We start from the raw sequence: 16,216 nt of genomic DNA, 5'->3' as shown, positions 1-16,216 counted from the left end.
TGTCACCATAGTCTCACACTCAGGGAGAATCCACCGGACAGTTCATGCTAACTCCATGAAAGTCCCGCACATAGTTCTCAGCCACCCTGGCTGGCAGGTACCAGGATCACCTGGCTCTCTGCATCCAACAACGCCTGGACTGGACTGCCCTTCTCCACAAGGTCACACATTTGTTTAGCAGTCTCTAGTCCTGGTGTTTTTACACCCACTGGCTCGGCAGATAGCAACTGCTGCCAGCTCATACCACAGCACAGGGCTTCTGAGGCAATAGGGCCCTGGTCAGCAACATGCCCAACCTCCAGATCCCTGCTGCCTGTCACTTTAATTGCTGCATAAGAAACAACTGGAACGCTCTTACCCACAGCAGTCACGGGTTTGGCGCTCCAAACTGCAGTACGCACGTCTCCACAGCAGTCATCTTCCTTATCCAGGATGTTGGGAACCTCCAACCCTTGGTTCCTGGTCACCTGAACACACACAGGCTCCTCAGTGCAGTCGTTGCCATCGGAAACACCTTGACTCCAGTCTCCTTCCGGACAGGTCACTCCAGCCACACACTTTAGGACTCTGTACCCACTGCCAGGGAATACCGGAACGCCTGAGAGTCGCACCGCTCTCCATCTCACTTTCTTCCCGTCGGTTGCCCTTGGCAACGGCATACTTATTTTTTTCCCGCACTCCATTCTCCAGCAAGTTCAGAGCAGCCTCTCCAAGTGCAGCACTTGGCTTCCTCAACAAGGACATTGGTTTCCTGCACCAGCTGCTTCATTACTTCCTCAGTGGCCTCGGTTTTCCGCCAAACCGGTCCACTTCCCCCAGAGGACATCACCTCCGTTATGCGAACTTTCCGCCACACCGGACCATCTTTCATCCAGGTCGCCATAAAAAAAAACTTCCACAGGTCAATCTCTCTCACTGGCTTCTGGCCCTTTAAATCCTGCAAACTTTGCACCACAGAAAAAAAAATGTCCAGAGTAACACCAGCAGTTTTCCAGCAGCCGCTGCTCCTGCAAACTAGCAGGCTTCCAGCACTTTTAATTATCAGCAAGGACATCCGAGTGCCCGCATCCGACACCAATTGTGGGGGTTTAGCTCTTCTCCGGGGGTCATTCTCACAGGTTACTTCACCAGACACGTATATAATGTCCAAACATTGCATTTATTGTGCAACACCAGCAACAACAAGATGACAAAATAATAAACACTCGCCCGTCCAGGCTCTAACTAAACACAAAGTTTCCTGACTCACCTAGGTCAGAGTTCACACCCCGTGAACTCATGCGGCTTTGTCAGCCAATGTCCCCCAACTCCAGGCTACCACCCAGCCTCGTGGCCCCTCAGCCTTGCCTGGCTGAGGCCACACTCACAGAGCCTCCAGGCCTCTGTCACAGTCTCTGTCCCAAGACAACACTTCCCCCTTGCTGACACCCTGGGAGGTGCTTTATGCCAGCCCTTATTATCTCCAGCTTGCCTCACCTGTGGTGGAATAGGGGTGTGGACCGCACTATCCACCCCTTCCTTTCCTCTAAGCTGCGTGAGACCTGTCACTGTCTCACACTACCCATAGACTTGTGTTATGAAGGATCAATATGGAATGTCAATACGGACCGCTGTATGGAAAAGGTTAACAGTAAGAGAGAGCTCCCTCCCTCTCCGATCGGGGGGCTGCTGTGCCTTTGCAGCCCCCGATGGGAGAGGGAGAGAGCCCCCAGAGAGCCCCCCGCCAGCCCCGTCCTCACCCTTCCCCGTCTGCGCAGTTGTGACAGACGGGGAAAGTTCCCATGGCAACAGGATGCCTTCTCAGGCATCCTGCTGTCCATGGTACTGAACAGATCTATGCTGAAAGCATAGGTCTGTTCAGGCAAACTGTAAGTAAAATACAGTGCAGTACTGTATAGTATATTGTACTGTACTGTATTATACAGACATCAGACCCACTGGATCTTCAAGAACCAAGTGGGTCTGGGTCAAAAAAATGTTAAAAAAAGTGAAAAAAGTAAAAGATAAAAAAAAAACATTTATCACTGAATAAAAATAAAATAAATAAAAAACGCTACACATATTAGGTATCGCCGCGTCCGTAACGACCTGATCTATAAAACAATCATGTTAATTTCCCCGCACGGTGAACGCCATAAAAATAAAAAAATAAAAACTATGAGGAAATAGAAATTTTGCCCACCTTACTTCCCAAAAAAGATAATAAAAGTGATCAAAAAAGTCACATGTACGCCAAAATAGTGCCAATCCAACCGTCACCTCATCCCGCAAAAAATGAGCCCCTACATGAGACAATCGCCTAAAAACTGAAAAAACTATGGCTCTCAGACTATGGAGACACTAAAACATGATTTTTTTTTGTTTCAAAAATGATATTATTGTGTAAAACCTAGATAAATTAAAAAAAGGTAGACATATTAGGTATTGCCACGTCCGTAAGAACCTGCTCTATAAAAATACCACATGACCTAACCCCTCAGGTGAACACTGTAAAAAAAATTAAATAAAAACGGTGTCAAAAAAGCCATTTTTTTGTTACCTTACATCACAAAAAGTGTAATAGCAAGCGATCAAAAAGTCATATGCACCCCAAAATAGTACCAATCTAACCGTCATCTCATCCCGCAAAAATGATACCCAACCTGAGACAATCGACTAAAAACTGAAAAAACTATGGCTCTCAGACTATGGAGACACTAAAACATGATTTTTTTTTGTTTCAAAAATGATATTATTATGTAAAACCTAGATAAATTAAAAAAAGGTAGACATATTAGGTATTGCCACGTCCGTAAGAACCTGCTCTATAAAAATACCACATGACCTAACCCCTCAGGTGAACACTGTAAAAAAAATTAAATAAAAACGGTGTCAAAAAAGCCATTTTTTTGTTACCTTACATCACAAAAAGTGTAATAGCAAGCGATCAAAAAGTCATATGCACCCCAAAATAGTACCAATCTAACCGTCATCTCATCCCGCAAAAATGATACCCAACCTGAGACAATCGACTAAAAACTGAAAAAACTATGGCTCTCAGACTATGGAGACACTAAAACATGATTTTTTTTTTGTTTCAAAAATGATATTATTGTGTAAAACCTAGATAAATTAAAAAAAGGTAGACATATTAGGTATTGCCACGTCCGTAAGAACCTGCTCTATAAAAATACCACATGACCTAACCCCTCAGGTGAACACTGTAAAAAAAATTAAATAAAAACGGTGTCAAAAAGGCCATTTTTTGTTACCTTACATCACAAAAAGTGTAATAGCAAGCGATCAAAAAGTCATATGCACCCCAAAATAGTACCAATCTAACCGTCATCTCATCCCGCAAAAATGATACCCAACCTGAGACAATCGACTAAAAACTGAAAAAACTATGGCTCTCAGACTATAGAGACACTAAAACATGATTTTTTTTGTTTCAAAAATGATTTTATTGTGTAAAACCTAGATAAATTAAAAAAGGTAGACATATTAGGTATTGCCACGTCCGTAGGAACTTGCTCTATAACAATAGCACATAATCGTACCTGTCAGATGAACGTTGCAAATAATAAAAAATAAAAACAGTGCCAAAACACCTATTTTTTGGGAAATTTTCCATTTTAATCAATTTTTTCCCGTAACAAAGCAAGGGTTAACAGCCAAATAAAACTCAATATTTATTGGCCTGATTCTGTAGTTTATATAAATGCCCCATATGTGGTCGTAAACTGCTGTATGGCCACACGGCAGGGCACAGAAGGAAAGGAATGCCATATGGTTTTTGGAAGGCAGTTTTTGCTGGACTGGTATTTTTGACACCATGTCCCATTTGAAGCCCCCTGATGCACCCCTAGAGTAGAAACTCCAAAAAGTGACCCCATTTTGGAAACTACACCCCTCAAGATATTCAAAACTGATTTTACAAACTGTGTTAACCCTTTAAGTGTTCCACAAGAGTTAGTGGCAAATGGAGATGAAATTTCAGAATTTCTATTTTTTGTTACTTTGCCTCACAAAAAGTGTAATATAGAGCAACCAAAAATCATATATACCCTAAAATAGTACCAACAAAACTGCCACCTTATCCCATAGTTTCCAAAATGGGGTCACTCTTTTGGAGTTTCTAACCTAGGGGTGCATCAGGGGGGCTTCAAATGGGACATAGTGCCCAAAAAAACTGTCTAGCAAAATCTGCCTTCCAAAAACCATATGGCATCCCTTTCCTTCTGCGCCCTGCCGTGTGCCCATACAGCGGTTTGCGACCACATATGGGGTGTTTCTGTAAACTACAGAATCAGGGCCATAAATAATGAGTTTTGTTTGGCTGTTAAACTTTGCTTTGTAACTGGAAAAAAAAAAGTAAAATGGAAAATTTGCCCAAAAATTGAAATTCTGAAATTTCATCTCTATTTGCCAATAACTCTTGTGGAACACCTAAAGGGTTAACAACGTTTGTAAAATCAGTTTTGAATACCTTGAGGGGAGTAGTTTCTTAGATAGGGTCACTTTTATGTAGTTTCTACTCTAGGGGTGCATCAGGGGGCTTCAAATGGGACATGGTGTCAAAAAAACTGTCCAGCAAAATCTGGCTTCCAAAAACCATACGGCGCACCTTTCACTCTACGCCCCGCTGTGTGGCCGTACAGTAGTTTACGGCCACATATGGGGTGTTTCTGTAAATGGCAGAGTCAGGGCAATAAAGATGCAGTCTTGTTTGGCTGTTAACCCTTGCTTTGTTAGTGGAAAAAATGGGTTAAAATGGAAAATTTGGCAAAAAAATGAAATTCTCAAATTTTATCTCTATTTGCCAATAACTCTTGTGCAACACCTAAAGGGTTAACAAAGTTTGTAAAATCAGTTTTGAATACCTTGAGGGGTGTAGTTTCTTAGATGGGGTCACTTTTATAGAGTTTCTACTCTAGGGGTGCATCAGGGGGCTTCAAATGGGACATGGTGTCAAAAAAACTGTCCAGCAAAATCTGGCTTCCAAAAACCATACGGCGCACCTTTCACTCTACGCCCCGCTGTGTGGCCGTACAGTAGTTTACGGCCACATATGGGGTGTTTCTGTAAACGGCAGAGTCAGGGCAATAAAGATGCAGTCTTGTTTGGCTGTTAACCCTTGCTTTGTTAGTGGAAAAAATGGGTTAAAATGGAAAATTAGGCAAAAAAATGAAATTCTCAAATTTTATCTCTATTTGCCAATAACTCTTGTGCAACACCTAAAGGGTTAACCAAGTTTGTAAAATCAGTTTTGAATACCTTGAGGGGTGTAGTTTATAGAATGGGGTCATTTTTGGGTGGTTTCAATTATGTAAGCCTCACAAAGTGACTTCAGAGCTGTAGTGGTCCCTAAAAATTGGGTTTTGGAAATTTTCCGAAAAATGCTTCTAAACTTCTAAGCCTTGTAACGTCCCCAAAAAATAAAATGTAATTCCCAAAATGATCCAAACATGAAGTAGACATATGGGGAATGTAAAGTCATCACAATTTTTAGGGGTATTACTATGTATTACAGAAGTAGAGAAACTGAAACTTTGAAATTTGCTAATTTTTCCAAATTTTGGGTAAATTTGGTATTTTTTTGTGCAAAAAAAATTTTTTTTTTGACTTAATTTTACCAGTGTCATGAAGTACAATATGGGACGAAAAAACAATCTCAGAACGGCCTGGATAAGTAAAAGTGTTTTAAAGTTATTCACACATAAACTGACACTGGTCAGATTTGCAAAAAATAGCCTGGTCCTTAAGGTAAAAAATGGCTTGGTCCTGAAAGGGTTAAAGGCTTCTGTTTTGACTTCCATCTTATGGATTCCATTATTTTGCGTTATAACCATGTTATAACGAATATATAACGCTGATGTGAACCCACCCTCACTGAGATTGATACAGAAAAGGCAGTTCAATAAAGACTGCAGCGTTTTTAGCGTTTTTGCTGGATCTGACAGGGTTCAGCAAAAACACTTCCGTTACTGATAATACAACCATCGGCATCCATTATGAATGGATACGGTTGTATTATCTTTAACATACCAAAGACGGATCCGTCATGAACTCCATTGAAAGTCAATAGGGGACGGATCCATTTTCTGTTGTGTCAGATTATATCAGATAAAACGGATCCGTCCTCATTGACTTACATTGTGGGTCATGATGGATTCCCAGGATGGAAAGCAAACCACAGCATGCTGCGGTTTGCTCTTTGGTATGAGAACGGAACAGAATTTACAATGATTGGGGACAAAACTGAAGCCTTTTTTTTCCGGTATTGAGACCCTATAATGGATTTCAATACCGGAAAATATTAACGCTAGTGTGAAAGTAGCATTAGAATGTAATGGGAGTCATTAAAATTGTAACATAAAATTATAGGATTATAGAATTACAATAAGAAAAGCATTACATGTCATTCATATTGCTATAACTGAACTAAATTCCTATAATAAGCTGTGAACGGCTTTTGTCTGACAGCTGCCTTGTGACTATGCAGCACTCCAGATGAGATGATGAGTAAGGGGCTCCCAGATGCATCGCTAGGATTTTATTAAATGAAAAGGTGCAAAAATGAAACTATTTGTCAATTCTTTATGTGTAAGAAAGTTATTGAAAGAAATATTATTTGATTAGATGTGGCAGAGATGGCTTGAAAGTATTGCTTAGTGCTGAAATGTTTGTATTTTATATAGCTACATATATCAGCCCTTATATAGTAAGAGTATAAAGGTTTAATATAAGCTTAATATTGCAGTGGCTCTATTATCTATCTATCTATCTAGCTTTCATTTGGTGTCAACCTTCTGCTTAGTTGTCTACCCATCAATCACAATTTCTGTTACACTTTACATACAAGAAATATATATACACTGCAATGATTATATCTTTACTGCATAATCATCAAATATGATAAGTTGTTAATAATCATAAATATTCTGAACAGATTTTTTTCCTTCACTGTAATTGTATTTCACCAGATTCTGAGAAAATGTTGGATTTGATTAGAAAGACACAATTCTAGAGTTATAGACAGTGAAGATCATTAGTTGCTAATTTATTACGAAAGCAAATGTTGTTGTGTCATCAAAAAATAAACCAGACTGTTTAAAACCAAGGAAATGAATGTCTGCTATAGAGATTGCTTAATAATTACCACAAAGAGACCCAATGTAATACAGGGTCAAATTCAAGTCAATGGAAATTATTAATATGGCATATTTCTGGAGATACTAAGGAGAGTATTACACAATAAGCTTCAACTCATAAAGGAGTACTTGTAAAATCAGTAAAGATTCAGCAAAAATTCATATATCTTCTATAGTAATTGATGCTCCAGTCATTGTCAACTGCATCTAATATCATGTTCTCACCATCTGAAACTAAATTCCAAGGGACAGATTTATCATATCATGCCATAGTAATGAAGCAGCTTGTAGAGCACCAACTCTGTAGAATCACTTCTGAGGTCACTTCTGAGAGTTGGGAAGTAGGAATTGTCCTAAATCCTGCTGCTACTGTATATATTTCAAGTTCTACATTGCACTTAGTAAAAATAACTTTGTTACATTTAACTCTGGACTCATTCTTCAGTGCTATAACTTTCACTGCAACAAACACAAGGGAATAACAGCCTAGGACACCATCAGTGATGGCCAGTTTGCAGTGTTCGCCAGCGAACACATGCGGGCTGCCATCTTGACTCACCCGTCCGGCGATGCACAGGTAAACCCTTAGCTGTGCCTGTGCCAGGAGCCGGTCTGAAATCAAAGGCGGTCTCCGGGAGCAGGCAGTTCTTAGAACAGCCGCCGGGGGCCTTCATCGGGCTGTTCTCGGAACTGCCTGCTCCCGGTGACCACATTTGATTTCAGACTGGCTCCCAGCACAGGCACAGGTAAGGGCTTACCTGTACATCGCCGGACAGGCGAGTCAAGATGGCAGCCCGCATGTGTTCGCTGGCGAACACTGCAAACTGGCCATCACTGGACACCACGACTAGAGTTGAGCGAATCGAAGTTGATGAAGTGGAATTTTATCTGGATTTCCGGAAAAATTAGATAGATCACAAAGTCTAATTTTCTTACACTTCGTGGTAACAAATCAGATTTTTTTCTAAAATGACTGCTGTACATGTTAGAAAGAGGAAGTAAGAAGCCCGGGAACGAGGGATCACCCATAGTGCCATGCAGCCAGCCATAAGGATATAATATGAAGGCATTATCCACACTATTGGGAGAGAACAGGAGCCAATTGACCAGCTTGTTGTACTAATTGGGGTTAAAAAGTGTTTTAATACTTCTGAAATATTTCCTTCCGGGGACTTTCCATTGCGGTGTGCCAATGGCCACAAATTTTGTAAAGGCCTCCGAGTCCACCAGTTTATATGGCAGTAGTTGGCGGGCTAGCAGTTCCGACAAGCCGGCGGTCAGTCGTTGGGCAAGAGGGTTATCTGGCGTCATCAACTTTTTAAGTTCGAACATTTGGGCCACGGAAGCCTGCCTTTTGCCAGATGAACGCAATGACGGCACGGTGGAAGGTGGAGTGGAGGACAAATGGGAGGAGAGAGGAGAAGACGAAGAGGCAGGACATGGAGCGCCGGGAGTGTGCCTTTGTGAGTTCTGATAGTGTTGCTCCCACTGGGCTCAGTGATGGGAGGCCAGGTGCCTTCTTAAGGAGGTCGTCCCTATGTGAGTGTTGGACTTACCGTGACTTATGCGTTGACAGCACAGGCTGCAGATGGCAACACTACTGTCAGCAGCGGATACGTTAAAAAAAGCCCATACTGCAGAGCCATGTGCCGGCATCCTGGGAGCGCCAGATGTGACCGTGCATGGTGGATGGCTCGCTCTAGATACATTTGCAGTCTGCTTTTTGCCTCCTGTGCACTGCGAGTTCTGCCTGCTTCTCCTCCTTCTCCTCTCTATATGCTACTCTTTCTCTTCCTCTCTTCTCCACTCAAACAACTCTGGTGCTGTCACCACCAGACATCTGAGAAGCTCTGACAGATGCCTTTCAGAACCTCCTCCTTGAGATTCCTTTGTTTTGCTTTCAGTTCCTCATCTCGTTAGCCTCTCTCAGCTGTCATGTAGTTGTACTGATTGCATCCCTCTAAATTCCTCCACATAGTGCATCAGTTTGCGGTTTATATTACTTCCTGGAGTGTGTGTGCATGCTGATCCTACCTCCCAGTCTTCTACAAGATAAGTGTTGTGCATTCATTTGTGTTTTTCTGTTTGCTGGATCCCAGGTGACCCTGACTCCCTCCGTATCTAGTGTAGGGAGCCGGTGGTCGTGTCCCCTCACTATTATAGGGTGTTCAGATGTTATACAGTCGAGGTACAAGGATATGCGATCATCTACCATTGGGATTTTAGCTGAGCAGTCAGAGAGAGTGCCAGGTCTGATGCAGGGTTCTCCCTTTTTGTTCCTTAGTTTTGGATCCAGTGATTCGTATATTCATTTTGTGTTGTCTTGTTTCCTGTACACCTTCCGTGACATTATAAACCGCCAAAACCGTCTCAAGCATGGATCCGGTTTCACTTTTGACTGAACGCTTGCAGGGTCTTTCATTGGAGGTAGCAGATCTACGTAAGACTCTTTCTCAGTTTCAAGTGACCGGTTCAGCTTGCGTTCATGGAGTTTGTTCTGAGCCTAAGATCTCGCTCCCGGATACGTTCTCTGGGGGTAGTGAGAATTTTGTGCGTTTTAGAGAGGCTTGCAAACTCCATTTTCGCCTTCTTCCCCATTCCTCTGGTGATGAGGAATGGAGGGTGGGGATCATTATATCGCTGCTCAGGGATAACGCTCAGTCCTGGGCCCTTTCGCTGCCGGTGGGGGCACGACCCCTCTGTTCAGTGGATGAATTCTTTTTAGCCCTGGGTCAGATATATGATGATCCGGATCGTGTTGCTTTGGCTGAGTCTAGACTACGTCTGTTATGCCAGGGTAAACAATCCGCAGAGATATACTGCTCAGAATTTCGGAGATGGGCAGCTGATACTGGTTGGAATGATGCTGCACTCCGAAGTCAATTTTGCCATGGTCTTTCAGAGGGATTGAAAGATGCATTTGCCTTTCATGAGAGGCCTACCTCCTTGGACTCTGCCATGTCTCAGGCCGTTCGTATTGACAGGCGTCTTAGAGAGAGAGGAGAGATCACTCCTTCCTGTCATACTCAATCCCAGGACAGTGCAGCGGTCTCATTCTGTGCGCAGGGGTCTCAGTCGCTGTCAACCCCTTCCGAGCAGGAGCCCATGCAGCTGGGGTTGATTGCCTCTGACAATAGAAGATTCAGCCTGCATGGGAAGGTTTGTTTTTGTTGTGGAGGTATAAATCATTTGGCAAATGTTTGTCCCTCTAGGAGATTCAGGCAGTTTTTTGGGAGTAATAAAGAAACAAAAAGGAAAAAATCTTTTAAAAATGTTCCATCTGTTAACATTGGCAGGGTTGAGGCGGAAATTGAAGGTTTTCCGTTTGCTTATAGTTCCCGTTTTGTCCTGCCTGCCAGGGTGGCGCTAGAGAGCAAGATCATTTTTAGTGAGATTTTTGTAGATAGTGGAGCAGCTGTCAATCTCATTGATAATCAATTTGCGATAACTCATGGTTTCCAGGTATGCACTTTGGGAAAGGATATTCCTGTTTTTGCTATTGATTCCGCTCCACTTTCTCAGAAATCATTAAAGGGCATAGTTCACAATATCCGTTTAATTGTGAGTGATGCTCATGTTGAGGATGTGTCATGTTTCGTCCTTAGCGGATTGCCTACTCCTCTAGTGTTGGGGCTACCCAGGCTCACTAAACATAACCCCACCATTGATTGGCAAGCGAGGCAAATAAATGGTTGGAGTGACTTTTGCAGAGAGAATTGCCTCACGACATCTGTTTCTGAGGTTTCTACTAAGACTGTACCATCTTTTCTCTCTGAATTTTCGGATGTCTTCTCTAAGAGTGGAGTTCAGGATTTGCCCCTGCACAGGGAGTACGATTGCCCTATTAATCTCATCCGAGGCGCCAAGCTGCCTAAATCTCATTTATACAATGTCTCCCAACCTGAAAGGGTCGCTATGCGTGCTTATATCTCTGAGAGTCTGAGAAAAGGACATATACGACCCTCGAAGTCACCTGTTGCTGCTGTTTTTTTCTTTGTTAAGAAAAAAGATGGTTCTTTAAGACCTTGTCTGGATTTCAGGGAGCTGAACAGTATCACAATTCGTGACCCTTATCCGCTTCCTCTGATCCCGGACCTGTTTAACCAAATTCTTGGGGCTAAAGTTTTTTCCAAATTAGATCTTAGAGGGGCATACAACCTGGTCAGGGTCAGAGAAGGAGACGAATGGAAGACGGCCTTCAATACCCCTGAGGGCCATTTTGAGAATTTGGTTATGCCTTTTGGTTTGATGAATGCTCCAGCCGTTTTTCAGCATTTCGTGAACAGCATTTTTTATCATTTAATGGGGAAATTTGTATTAGGCCTCATTCACACTTCAGTGTTTGGTCAGTGATTTCCATCAGTGATTTGTGAGCCAAAACCAGGTGCGGCTCTAAACACAGAACAGGAGCAGATCTTTCCCTTCTACCTCATGTCTGTGGAGGCTCCACTTCTGGTTTTGGCTCACAAATCACTGATGGAAATCACTGACCAAACACTGAAGTGTGAATGAGGCCTTAGTGTATTTGGATGACATTTTGATTTTTTCTCCTGATTTCAAAACTCATAAGGAACACTTACGTCAGGTCTTGCTCATCCTGCGGGAGAATAAATTAAACGCGAAACTGGAAAAATGTGTGTTTGCGGTTCCAGAAATTCAATTTCTGGGGTTTCTTCTCTCCGCTTCTGGTTTTCGCATAGACCCCGAGAAGGTCCGCGCTGTGCTTGAGTGGGTGCTTCCTGAGAATCAGAAGGCCCTGATGCGTTTTTTTGGTCTTTGCCAATTATTACAGGAAGTTTATTTAGAATAATATGACCAGAAAGGGGGTAGATTTTTCTTCCTAGTCGGTAGAGGCGCGTAAGGCCTTTTCTAATATCAAGGAGAGTTTTGCTTCCGCTCCCATCTTGGTACAACCTGATATTTCTCTACCCTTCATAGTTGAGGTTGATGCTTCTGAGGTGGGTGCGGTCTTGTCTCAGGGTTCCTCTCCTGCCAAATGGCGACCGTGTGCCTTTTTCTCGAAGAAACTCTCCTCCGCAGAGAGAAATTACGATGTGGGAGATAGGGAGTTGTTGGCCATCAAGTTGGCTTTTGAGGAATGGCGCCATTGGCTAGAGGGAGCCAGACACCCTATTACCGTGTTCACTGACCATAAAAATCTAGCCGACTTGGAGTCAGCCAAGCGTCTGAACCCGAGACAGGCCAGATGGTCTTTGTTCTTTAAGGTTTAATTTTGCTGTCACGTTCCGCCCTGGGGTTAAGAATGGAAAGGCAGATGCCCTGTCACGTTGTTTTCCGCGAGGTGGGAATTTTGAAGACCCGGGTCCCATTTTGGCTGAAGGTGTGTTGGTCTCTGCTCTTTATCCTGAATTGGAGGCAGAGGTGCAGGTAGCCCAGTCAGAGGCTCCTGATCTTTGTCTCCTGGAAGGTTGTTTGTGCCTCTCGCTTTAAGACACAAGATTTTTAAGGAACACCATGATACGGTCCTTGCTGGGCACCCGGGGGCAAGAGCCACAGTGGATCTCATCGATCGGAGATTCTGGTGGCCGGCGCTTCGTAAGTCGGTTGAGGGTTTTGTGGCAGCCTGCGAGACCTGCGCTCGTGCCAAAGTCCCTCATTCACGGCCATCAGGTCCTCTCCTTCCCTTACCCATTCCTTCCCGTCCTTGAACACATCTGTCCATGGACTTCATAACGGACCTGCCTCGTTCCTCGGGGAAGACTGTAATTCTGGTGGTGGTGGACCGTTTTAGCAAAATGGTGCATTTCATCCCTTTTCCTGGCTTGCCCAATGCTAAGACGCTGGCGCAGGCATTTATTGATCACATTGTCAAATTGCATGGTATTCCTTCAGACATAGTCTCTGATAGGGGCACGCAGTTTGTTTCCAGATTCTGGAAGGTTTTCTGTTCTCGCTTGGGGGTTCGGTTGTCATTCTCTTCTGCTTTCCACCCGCAGTCGAATGGCCAGACAGAGCGCGTCAATCAGTATCTGGAGACATATCTGCGCTGTTTTGTGGAGGAGAATCAGGGGGATTGGTGTTCTTTTTTGTCCCTTGCTGAGTTTGCTTTAAATAACCGTCGTCAGGAGTCCTCTGATAAGTCACCATTTTTTGGTGCATATGGGTTTCATCCACAGTTTGGGACATTTTTGAGAGAGGGGTCTTCTGGTTTACCTGATGAGGACAGATTCTTCTCGTCTTTGTCATCTATTTGGCAAAAGATTCAGGATAATCTAAAGAGCATGAGTGAGAGATATAAGCGTGTGGCGGATAAGAGACGTGTGCCTGGTCCGGACCTGAATGTTGGTGATCTGGTGTGGTTGTCTACTAAGAATATCAAATTGAAGGTTCCCTCCTGGAAGTTCGGTCCTAAGTTTATTGGGCCTTACAAAATCTTGTCTGTCATCAATCCTGTTGCCTACCGTCTTGATCTTCCTCAGACTTGGAAGATCCATAATGTTTTTCATAAGTCCTTATTAAAACCTTATGTCCAACCCATTGTACCCTCGTCTTTGCCTCCTCCTCCGATTATGGTTGATGGCAATCTTGAATTTCTGGTCTCTAGGATTGTGGATTCTCGTGTTGTCCACGGTTCCCTCCAGTACCTCGTTCATTGGGAGGGTTATGGTCCTGAGGAGAGGATGTGGGTTCCAGTGACCGACATTAAGGCCACTCGTCTCATCAGGGCTTTCCATAGGTCCCATCCTGAGAAGGTGGGCTCTGAGTGTCCGGAGTCTACTCGTAGAAGGAGGGGTACTGTCACCACCAGACATCTGAGAAGCTCTGAGAGATGCCTTTCAGAACCTCCTCCTTGAGCTTCCTTTGTTTTGCTTTCAGTTCCTCATCTCGTTAGCCTCTCTCAGCTGTCATGTAGTTGTACTGATTGCATCCCTCTAAATTCCTCCCCATAGTGCATCAGTTTGCGGTTTATATTACTTCCTGGAGTGTATGTGCATGGTGATCCTACTTCCCAGTCTTCTACAAGATAATTGTTGTGCATTCATTTGTGTTTTTCTGTTTGCTGGATCCCAGGTGACCCTGACTCCCTCCGTATCTACTGTACAATACAAATGCACTATATAGAAAGTATATTATAGGTATATCACACCCCTGACTCAATCAGTTTTTTGGGGGGGCAACTGATATATCACATCAATTGCAATTAGTTGTTCCAATAGCATTTGTCCCACTGTATAGCTGCGGTATCTCAGCAGAACTGCACACAATTGCTGCACAATACAAATGCACTATATTATACTTTCTATGATAGAAAGTATATTATAAGTACATCACACCCCTCTGTATGTCACACCTATCGATAGCACACCTATACCAGTCCTTAAAAGGACTTTTGTGGCCCTATTAGCTAGCGTTTGGTGTCCCTAATGCCTCATTCACACATCAGTGTTTGGTCAGTGATTTCCATCAGTGATTTTGAGCCAAAACCAGGTGCGGCTCTAAACACAGAACAGGTGGAGATCTTTCTCTTATACCTTATGTCTGTGGAGGCTCTAATTCTGGTTTTGTCTCACCGTCACTGATGGAAATCACTGAACAAAACACTGACGTGTGAATGAGGCTTAACAGTCTGTCCCTGCTCCACACAGCAACCTCTCTCTACTCTGGCAAAAGACTGAATGCAAAATGGTGGCCATAATGGGTTTATTTATATGGTAGGGGGTATGTCCATGTGCTGAAATGTCTCAATTGGCTGTCCTGTCCCAGCTGATAGATGTGTCATGGGTCAAAGTCAGTCACTATGCAAAAAAATATGGCGTGTGCGAATATCGCCATATGTTCGCTTGTTCGGTCAATTGCAAACGAGCAAAGTTTGCGCAAAACGACCTCCGGACGAACCGCAAGGTCATCTCTAGACAGGAGCACTCCCCTGTCTAACTTCGACATTAGCCAGTGGCAGGTCATGTGTGACACCTGTCAGTTGCCCAGGCCCTTTGAGGGGGCCACTTTATTTGTCAGTCGCAAGGACTACTGGATGAACGTCATTCTACTCCTTCATGTCCTGGAGCAGATGCTGATAAATCTGGCTGGCCAGGGGACAGGAGACCTGACACCTACATCTCATGGCCACATGAGCCCTGTGGGGGCTGAACTGGCGAAGGAGGAGGAGGACATTTATGCACAAGCAATGTATACATAGATGGGTGTTTTTTCTGCACAAGTGTCAGGAGAGGAGCAAGAGGATCTAGAGAGTGATGAGGAGCACCAGGCAGATGACCCAAACACACTGTGAAAGTATGCAGTGGCAGAATTACCTTTTGGACTTTTTTACTATTTGGACTATTCCTTGCATCTTAGGAATCCGTTCGCAACATTATTGCTATGAGGATTTTATGCTTTTGCTATATGGAATACTTAAAGGGGTTGTACCATCTCAGCCAGTGGGGGCACATCACTAAAATATGCCCCCAATGTCTGATAGATGTGTGTCCCACCTCTGGGACCCATACCTTTACTAAGAGCAGAGTCGGCCAAGTTCCGGAGGGCGCACGCTCATGCACGGCCGCCCTACATTCAGTCCTATGGGATCGACTGAAGTCCCATTGAAATTAATGGGATGTGCACCGTGGAAGCGTGGCCACCGTTCCATTCACTTTAATGGGGATGACGGAAGGATTTAATAAAGAAGTGAAGCAATATTTGGAAGCATCTTCTTCTATAGACTGAAAATTCCTAGGATAAGTCATCAATATCAGATGGGTGAGGGTCCAACACCCTGCACCCCTGCCAATCAGCTGTTTGGGAGTAGTGGACAGAGCTCATTACTGCAGCACTGCTCCCATTTGAAGTAAATGGGAGCAGCACTGCAGTAACCAGCTCTATCCACTACACAGTATTGTGTAGTTCCAGTGCTAGAGCTACTCCTGAACAGTGGATCGGAAGGAATGCAAGGTGTCAGATCCCTGCTAATCCTAGGGATAGGTCATTTAAGTCCTGGAGAACCATTATAAATGACTTGAAATAAGAAATGCAATGCATTCATATGAAGGAGTAAACTTGAAAATAAACTGTAAGTAGAATATTTACTCCATGAAGCAGTATATACAGCAATTGAAGGTTATATA

This window comes from Bufo gargarizans, chromosome 4 (genome assembly GCF_014858855.1).
Source record: "Bufo gargarizans isolate SCDJY-AF-19 chromosome 4, ASM1485885v1, whole genome shotgun sequence".
NCBI classification, from domain to species: Eukaryota; Metazoa; Chordata; class Amphibia; order Anura; family Bufonidae; genus Bufo; species Bufo gargarizans.
This window is presented reverse-complemented; position numbering follows the sequence as displayed.